This window comes from Nelumbo nucifera, chromosome 1, assembly GCF_055504915.1.
Source record: "Nelumbo nucifera cultivar China Antique chromosome 1, China Antique-T2T, whole genome shotgun sequence".
Lineage (NCBI taxonomy): Eukaryota > Viridiplantae > Streptophyta > Magnoliopsida > Proteales > Nelumbonaceae > Nelumbo > Nelumbo nucifera.
Window position 1 is genome coordinate 196,420,005 of NC_142649.1, and position 9,760 is coordinate 196,429,764.

The following is a 9,760-nucleotide window of genomic DNA, read 5'->3' on the forward strand; positions in this document are numbered from 1 at the left end:
CATGGTTGAAATGCTGGTAATTATGATGGATTTGCTCAACATTTTGTGCTAGACTGGGTGTCGTTTGCTGTGTTAGATTTACAGTAGACAATAATAACATCCCACTTGTGCAATGAGAACGAATTTCCATGAAATCATTCCTTAATGTCCTGTGTCAATCACTTGTTGGATAGATTCAAATCAACTGGTAGTACTACTTCATTTCGTAGGTTTAATTTTGGAAGAAAGTTCGATTTCATGTTAAAATTTTTTCGTATTGGATGCTAAATGACGCATCATTAGTATTATGAGTTTGGTTTTTGAATGGAGTGACTTTTGGTCTCCTGTCTAGCACATTGATGACGTTCGAATAAGAGCCCATGGCTTGACTAATGGTGGATCTGTGGTATTGGTATCTCCATACTTCGACATTCAATGGAGACCCCTTTTTCTTGGGTCAATGGACTATGAAATCGAATATCCAGGTTGAATCTGTGCAAAGCTTGGTGACACCATGCACACGAATAATTTGAATTCATGGGAATGATTTCTGATGAGGGCGGATTTGGCCCTCCAATGACATTGTGATACATGGCATCTCAAAACAGTTGGACAACACTCAGACGCCACTTAGGCGATGATTTGGAGACCCAGATCGTAGTTCATCTTCGCCCCGACCTAGCGACCTGTCTTTACCGCCAACCTAGCGACTTCAACCACAACTTAGGCCGGCTAGGAGCACCTCGTCTAGGGCCAACTTGTAGCACCTCGTCACTGGTTGATGTGATCTTGACGCGAGGAGTGACCTCCCTCGAGGGCTTATTGACCTGACTGAGGTTCAGGAGGCGACCTGCGAGTTGTGCTCTCTGACAAATTTGGTATGCAACCTCCCACATACTGAGTGTTCCAGAGGATGGCCAACGTGCGTGGCGATTACCTCCGGGGATCTTGGACTGGTTAGGCAACCTCATAGAAATTTCGGATGCGGTGCGTGAAGCCCACGCTGAACAAAGCCTATATAAAGGCACCAACCCCAATGACACAAAAAGGTACACGCGATTTAGTGCATTCTAGCTCTCCTTGTTCTCAAACTCTCAGCTCGCATATACTATTATTGACTTAAGCATCGGAGCAACCTCGCCGGTTTAGCCATTACGTGTTCTCTGATACCTCCATTTTTTTGCAGTTCGAGTGACCTACTTGGCAACAGGCGTCCGAGCTGCCCTACAGCTAGAAGCATCCAGATCGCGCACCATCAATTGGCGTCGTCAGTGGAAAACACTACAAGAAGCTAAGTTCTCTCATTCTGAAAGCTAAGTCTTCATCTTCTAAAAAACTAAAGATCTCACCTTTTAGAAATTAAGGTTCTCACTTTTTAATTTCCATTTTTATGAACTCAAAGGAACTTTTGAGGAGCTTCAACACCCAACACGAATACTAATTACTAGGGGGCAAAAACATCTATGATGAACCTAGAGAACTCCCTTGTGACTAGACTTGTTCATGGGCCGGGCCGAGCCGGGTTCGGACCGGGCTTTTACTCTTTATTAACAGAAAAATGTTAGGCCCGAGCCCGAGCCCGAGCCAGCCTGACCAACGGGCCTACAATTTGGGCCCAAGCCCGGCCCTGATAAAAAGCTCAAAGCCTGAGCCCGAGCCCGAAGCCCGACCTAATAAAAGAAATTTGAATTTTTCTCTATTCAAATGGACATTACCTATTTTAATTCAGATGTTTTTTCCCCTATTTAAATGAACAATGGGCCTACAAGTAAATCAACAACCTTCTTAAATCAAAAAATTTATTCAAATGGACATCACATAGGGTTTTTACTTGGGTTTAACCATAGGTCGGGCCGGGCTATTTTTGCAAAGCCCGAGCCCAGCTCAAATTTTATGCGGGCTGGGCTTTTTGGCTCGAGGTTAAGCCTGTGGGCCAAAAAGCTTGTTCAAGCCCATCCGGGGGTCAGGCCGGCCCATCGGGCCACCCGGTCCATGAATAGGTCTATTTGTGACAATCAAACAAGTTCAGGCCGAACTCAGCATCCCCAGTGCCCCAGATAAATGCCCCGCTATTGCATGTGAACGCCCTTCTCCCCACAGTAGAGCCATCAGCAGTTCCCGTCGGGATCAAAGCGTGGCAGTTCCATGAGATGAAGCATGAATTTCTAGATGTGAGCATGGGAGTAGCTTGACGTATGCATGTCGATGCAGAATAGGCAAGAACAAAACGACCTTAACAACCAGTAGTCTGGTGACAAGCACCTCGGAGTAAGGCTGTCCCCCTAGGTCGAGCTAGTCATGGTTCCTATACGAAGTTGATAGCCAACAGACTAAGCAGCTCTGCCGACTTTATTTTAGCCCGGATAAGACTCACCAGTTCTCTTTGCGAGGTCTCCCCTACAGATTGATCCCTTCGTGGCTCCCGCGGGAGTTAGCGGCCTACGAACTATGCGAACGCCCTTGTGGGTCGAGCCCCTCAAGGTTCTCGAGCGAGTCGGCGACTTACAGTTAGTAGATCTGCCCTCGGATGTCGAGCTCCCTGTGGCTTCTCGTAGGAGTGGATGACCGGCATCATTACGAGGTTGATGCAGCGCAGCCGTGGCCCCAAACTTCTGACTCACACCGATAACAACATTATGCCCTCACAAGGGGGGGGGGGGGGGCAGAACATGTACGCTATGGTCTTGCAAGCACTCATCCAGGAAGATAATCCCATGGGATGACATAGAAGCAACCATATGAGAAGTTACTACAGAATGACCACTCGCTTAGGCGGAAAGGTCAGGCCGCACGTCAGCTAAATAAGGATAAGGAGAGTGGACCGCGAGTCGCTTCCAGAACTTAAGGGCTAAAGTGTCGAGCTGATAAAAGACCTTGGCACCACATGAGACCAAGTCGCTTTTTCGGCATGGGTGAGACCAAGGATAAGGAGAGAGGACTATAAGTCACTCCTTGAGCCTAAGGACTATGGTGTCGAACTGACAAAAGACCTCGGCACAATACAAGACGTAGTCGCCTCTTCGGCATGGGCAGATAAGTCCTAGTCACCTCTTCGGCATAGGCGTGTTAAGTCCCAATCGCCTCTTCGTCATAGATGTGCTACAACCTAGTCGACTCTTCTGCATGGGAAAAATCAAGGATAAGGAGAGTGGACCACGAATTGCTCATAGAGCCTAAGGGCTAAGGTGCCAAGTTGATAAAAGACCTCTACAACATATAAGACCTAGTCGTCTCTTTTGCATGGGCAAAATAAAAAACAGTTCGCATTTAGCATGAGAAAGAGAACAAAGGAAAGACTAGTTCGCTTTCAGCACCATGATAGACACAAACTTAGTTGATTTCTTCACAATAGACCTCCACCTCGGTTTCAGGCTCCGCATTGAACTCGTTGGTACTCTTTTGAGAACCAGCTCGAAGGACGTTGCGTCGAAGTCTACCTAGGTGGAGCGACCTGATAAAATAGTCACACAGAATCCCCTCTTGAGGATGGCATGATAAACTTCGCTCTTGAGGTAATGGTCGGATTGTAGAACCCTTTGACGGTTCCATCCCTAATAAGGTAGATGTCCTCGGGGTACCTGCTCCACTTCTCCTCGAGTATGAATTCGCTCTCGTGCCCCGATAATCAAGATGGTGAGGTCTTGTGTAAGGCTGCAAACACTTGGACTCTTCCGACCTGAGAAGCAAATTGGAGCAATGATTACGACTACAAGCTTATTGAATCAGTCATTTCGGGGTAAAAGGAGCAATCTACTCCCTTCGCCTAGCTACTTTCAGCACGGGAGTGGAGGGCAATTGATGAGGGAGGATTTGACCCTCTAATGACATTGTGACACATGGCATCTTGAAACAGCTGGACGACACCTAGGTGATGATTTGGAGTCCTAGATCGTAGTTCATCTTCACCCCGACCTGGCGACCTACTTTTACTGCCAACCTAGCGAGTTCAACCACAACTTAGGCTGGCTAGGAGTACCTCGTCTAGGGCTGACTTGTAGCACCTCGTCACTGGCCGATGTGACCTTGACGCGAGGAGCGACCTCCCTCGAGGGCTTGCAAACCTGACTGAGGTCCAGGAGGCGACCTACGAGTTGTGCTCGCTAGCAAATTTGGTATGCACATCCCGACCTTCTCAAGTTTCTCAAAAGTTGGCCCACGTACTGAGTGTTCTGGAGGATGGCCAACGTGCGTGGCGGTTACCTCCAGGGATCTCGGACCAGTTAGGTGACCTCCTGGAAATTTCGGATGTGGTGCGTGAAGCCCATACCAAACAAAGCCTATATAAAGGCACCAACCCCAATGACACGAAAAGGTACGTGCGATTTAGTGCATTCTAGCTCTCCTTGTTCTCAAACTCTCTGCTTGCATATACCATTACTGACTTAAGCATTGGAGCGACCTCGCCGGGTTAGCCACTTTGGGTTCTTTGATACTTCCCTTTTTTTATAGTTCGAGCGACCTACTTAGCAACAGGCATCTGAGCTGCCCTACAGCTAGGAGCATCTGGATCACGCACCATCAATTTCCTTTTATTCTCCTTTACAATATTCAAGTTAGGACATAGGTTAAGACTATCTTTTGGTTCAATTCAGACTGAGATCCATATATTTTCTGATAATGGTTCCAAAATCAAATCTGGACTTAACTGGAATTTAACGTGCATTTCTATAAATCTTTTTGAATCGAGCCTTGATTGGGGTAGAAATATTTGTTTAAATCGATTCCTACTTTAGATCGAGAGGCTGGCTTGGGCCCATCTCTTGAGTTCTCCCTGTGGTTACTTGCCTTGCTGATCACAGTGATTGTTGTCAATCTGTGTGTCTTGGTTGTGTTTTCCATTCAAAGTGTAGGCCAAGTGGTCCTTTAATACCATGACCGTGTCTGATAAATACTGCCGCCAGTGGATATAGATCGCTTGGTCATATTTTGAATGAGTATGCAAGTTATGTGGTCCTTCCTATTTGCCCTTTTGATTTGACCAAACAAGAGGAAGTGGCTTATACTTCTTTTTTCGAAATCTCCCTTTTATCTTGCTTGATCTTTTCAAATAATGAAATCTCTATATGATTAGAAGCTTCTCGTTAGTTAAAGCAATTTTTGTTTATAGAAGAATGATCTTAGTCTTTCAAAACTTTGCTTGGTTTGCAATTAGGTTTCCAAAAGTACAATTCTGATTTTGAAGTTTAATCCGTTGCCCAATCTTGGTTTTCAAGTGGTACAGAAGAAGAGTTTGATTTGGATTTCTCAATAATTTGTGTTGTCACATTTAGATCTCATGTTGGGTAATGAACTCATTTTCATATTCTGAATCCACAAGTTTGGAATAGGCCCATATTGATTCTGACCTCCCATCTGGTTTCAATTTATCATCTATGGGTTATCTTTGATTGAGACCAGAAATTTGGTTTGCCATATCAGTAGATGAATGCTATATGCAGGATAATCTTTGAGCAATTGTTATGTATGCCTTTTTTGTGGTAGATCTTGCCTGTAAATATCCTTGTTCATGCATATATGCCTTAAGTGTTTACCTTTTGTTCTCTCCTTTTAATTTTTCTGCTCCCCCACTCCCTTGGTTTCTTTCTTAAAGATGTTGGAATAAATTGTAACCTTTAAGCGCCCACTGTTTTCAGGACTAAACACCTATTCAAAATAATGGTTTTTAATTCTTAGGAGCTCTTGTATCCAGATTCGAATGTTTTGTTTTAGCAGCATCACCGGCTGTCTTGGGTGGGTCTTAGAACACCACTTAGGAGCTCTAAGTCAAAGTTAAGCTGAAATTTCAACGGGTGTCTGTAGGTCTCGGTTGGATCTCCCGTTTTGCTGCTGAACCTGTATTCGAAGGCATTAACTGTTAAGGGATTCAGCTAGTTAATAAAAAAGAGTAACCGAGGGTGGTCGGTGTAAAACATATTTTTGGTCAAGCCCATCTTCACAAGAGCTGCTTAGGCGTAGATAGATGAATGTTTTAACAGTCTAGTTGACGTTGCTTTAGGAAGGGTGAAAGCTTGAAGTTGGGAATTTAAGCCAGTACAGGTTGGGACCGTAAGGAGACCAGGACTGACCGTCGTGTAACGTAGCAGGGGGCCAGGGATAGCTCCTAGGATGCCTTTTGAAATAAGAGAGTTATATTTCCTTCTCAGAGCGGTGTGGACCAAACCTTGAAGCATGGTGGTTAGTCTATGTATTTCTGTGAGATTCAACCCACTTGGGGACAAGCGAGTCATTTAAGGACATGTCTTCCTGAGTTTAGCAAGTTAGTGATTGTTGATGCAAGTTTGGGGATCTTTGAGGAGGGTAGATTTGTCAATATAGCAAAATTGTTGGGTTCTTATAAATAAACAAATAAAAAATGTAATAATGAAGAAAAGAAGTAGTTAAATAGGGTCCTTGTTTAAGAATAAGTGGGTTCTTGCTGAAGTTTGGAGGGAAAAAGCTTAAAAATTCTGTTTTGATTAGCACGTGCATTATATTTAGAATGGCTTTTATATTTCTTAGTTGATGTGAGATCAAATTATCACTGCCTGTGCTTTTAGCTTTATATTATCACTATCATACTTCTTGTGTGATTGCTTATTTCGTTTTTATCTTCTATGTAAATTGAAACATTGAGCATTTGCACATTGCATTACATATGTAGATATTTTAGAACCTATTGTTTTATTAGGAGAGAGTCCGGTACACTTTGAGCCATCGGGACAAGGCACCCGATGAGGCCGGTGGAAAGCTCTCAGCTAGCCAGTAACCTAAGAGGCCCATATGGGTGGAGGTTTGAAGACTGGTGGCCTTTTAACTATGATTTAGATATCACACCCCAAACCCATGTGCATCATTTGTTGCATATTCAATCTTAAAGGGGCCTATTAGGAGTTAAAAAAAGCGTAAATAAAAAAAAAGAAAAAAAATACAAAATACAAAAAAGGAGAAGATCCAAAAATTTAAAAAAAAAGAGAAAAGAGAAAAGCCAAAAAAAGATGAAAACTACAAAAAATAGAAAATTATAAAATTGGGAAATCCAGAAATCTGAAAAAAAAGAGAAAATCCAAAATTAAAAAAAAAGAGAAAAACCAAAAAAAGAAAAGAAAAAATAAAAAGCATGCAAAAATACAAAAATAAGGAAAATCCAAAAAAAGAAATAAAAAAATAAGAAAAAAATCCAAACTAATATGGGAAAGATTAAAATCCAGAAAATACAACAAAAAAGAGAGATAAAATCCATAAAAAAGGAAAAAGTAAAAAAACAAAAAAATCCAAAAAACAAAAAAAAGGAGAAAATACAAAATACCAACAAGTGAAAAGTTTAAAAAAGGGGGGATTCAAAAGAAAAAAGCGAGAGAAAAGCATGAAATACAAGAGGGAAAGATAAAAAAACAGAAAGGAAAAATTGGAATTAACATAAGAAATAAGGCAAGAGGAATCATAATTCAAAAAGTAATAAAAAAAAATACAAAAAAAATGAGAGCAGAGAAATAGAAGAAATTCTCCAAGAAATCTAATGTCTTTTAAACTAGTGGGAATTAAAAATAAATAAAATAATGGTCGATAAAAACCATGAGAAAGGATCATAAAAAATATGGAAAAAAATATATATCAAAAGAAAACAAGAAAGATGAGAAAATAATAAAATAAAAAGGAAGAAAAAATTGATAAAAAGGGAAAAATAATAAAACAATAAAAAGTAAACGACAATAATAAGGAATCAGATCCCTTTGCATACTTTAGTTATGATTATCTTGATTGAAGTTGGTGTGTTTGTTTACCCTCTTAAATTCTATAGGGTGAGAATCTTTTTCTTAAGCTTGTGATAACCCAAATAAATCTGAATCGAGTTTTTCCTCAATTTTGGTTGTATTTCGAAAGTGGTTTCTTCTTTTATGTTTTCACGACATAGGTCCACTTTGTTTGCATCCCATTGCATTTTGCAATGATTCAGCCTAGTTAACTATAGCAGCATTTAGCAACTTTTCCAACCATCTGGCAAGTTCAAGTTATCTTCCTAAAATGCCCTCACTAGATACCCCTGATTAGAATCTAATAAATTCACCTATCAAGTCAGTTTCTTAGCTCTCACCCTCCCATAACTACCCTTGAGTTTAGTGAGTAGATAGCCAGCTCATAGCAGCCTGCCCTCCTCATAGGTGGCCAACCCACTCCTAGCCACATGCATATTTCTTCATCTGCCTAGGTGTTCACCCCATCCGATTTTGAACTAGGGGTAGGCCAGTTTCATCATTGTTTTCTCGATGTTTAATTGGCATTGCATGGTTTCACATACATTTTGCATTATGCATATCCCATCTTAGTTGCCTCAGATAAAACCTCCCACTACATAGCCCTTAACAATTTTCTCATTCCTTTTAGTTATCCAGCAGAAAAAGCAAATAAAGCAAAAAGAGAAAAACCTAATAAAAAATTAAAGATGGAAATTCCAACCGCCATTTTTGAACCAGAGAAGTTACCTCAGGACCATGGCATCTAGTACCAAGAAGAATTCGAAGCACATCATGTGGTTGAGATCAGAGAATCCCGAAGAATCATACATTGAGACAGGTGATCAACACGAGCATTTAGCAAACACATCATTGGCATTGAAAGTAGTTCCCATCTGTGAAGATGTAGCCAAGTTGAAGAAAGATTTAGAGGAGTTAAGGCACATTCAGTCTTCTCCTGCATTGGAGAAGTATGAAGCAATTGCCAGTTGTTTTATTGTCTTCTTTTATGGCAAAGGAGCCTAGATTTTGAAGGTTCTTGATACCTAGGAAAAGCCACTTTGCCAATAATAAAACTGGCCTGAACAGGATGAAGCGATGCTGCACGGGAACTCCGTTTCATCTTCCAAACTTACCCTTCGCAAAAAACTTTGTGTGCTTTTTTTGGTCTTTGTTGTTTCGTAGTTTCTTACCTCATAACAAAGGGGGCATCTATTAGCACCCGATTTCTGCTCGGTCTACCGCCTAAACCTCCAATTTGCCCCAAATGCCCGATCAGACCCTTTTGATCCCTTTGAAACATCCAAAATCCCAACTTTCCCTCGAGATCCCTTAGATTTACTGTCAAACTTGCTTGATACCTATCCGGTGGTCCCGATCGATTTCCACTTAAACCTCAACCATTAGATCAAACACAGCCATTAGACTCAGTACCTACCAAAACACCCACCTGTGAAATCTCAGCGCAAAATGCCTTCATTTATCCTTCAATCGCACCAAGATTCCATTTTAAGGCCCAAGATTGACCGGATTACAAATCTGCCCGATCTGGGCCCAGTTGGCTCAATCTAACCTTACTAATCACCTCAAACTACCCAAAAGCCCTACCTAGAGAGGTTTCATCCAAAATAGACCCTATTTGCTCCTTGATCACACCTAGATTCCGTTCCGGGCTCTAGATTAGTAGTATCAAACCTTTTCTAGAACCTCCCCATCCTAGCCTAGCTGAGCCAATCTAACCTCGCCAATCGACCCAGAATATACAAAAACCTCTTTGACCAATTCCCAGAATATCCTTTGACTTAATACCCCTCCTTCCAAAATTACCAAAATACATTTCCTTCCAAAATTCCCCAGAATCCCCAAAATACCCTTAACCAAAATTACTCGTACTCCTTTGACCAATTCCCAAATTACTCTAGACCAAAATTATCAAAATGCCCCTCCTTCCAAAATCCCTAAAATTACCAAAATACCCTTGACCAGATTACCCCAAATTACCCTTTGGATCATTCCCAAATTACCCCTTTTTCCAAATTCCCAAATACCCCTCATACCAAATTCCCAAAATA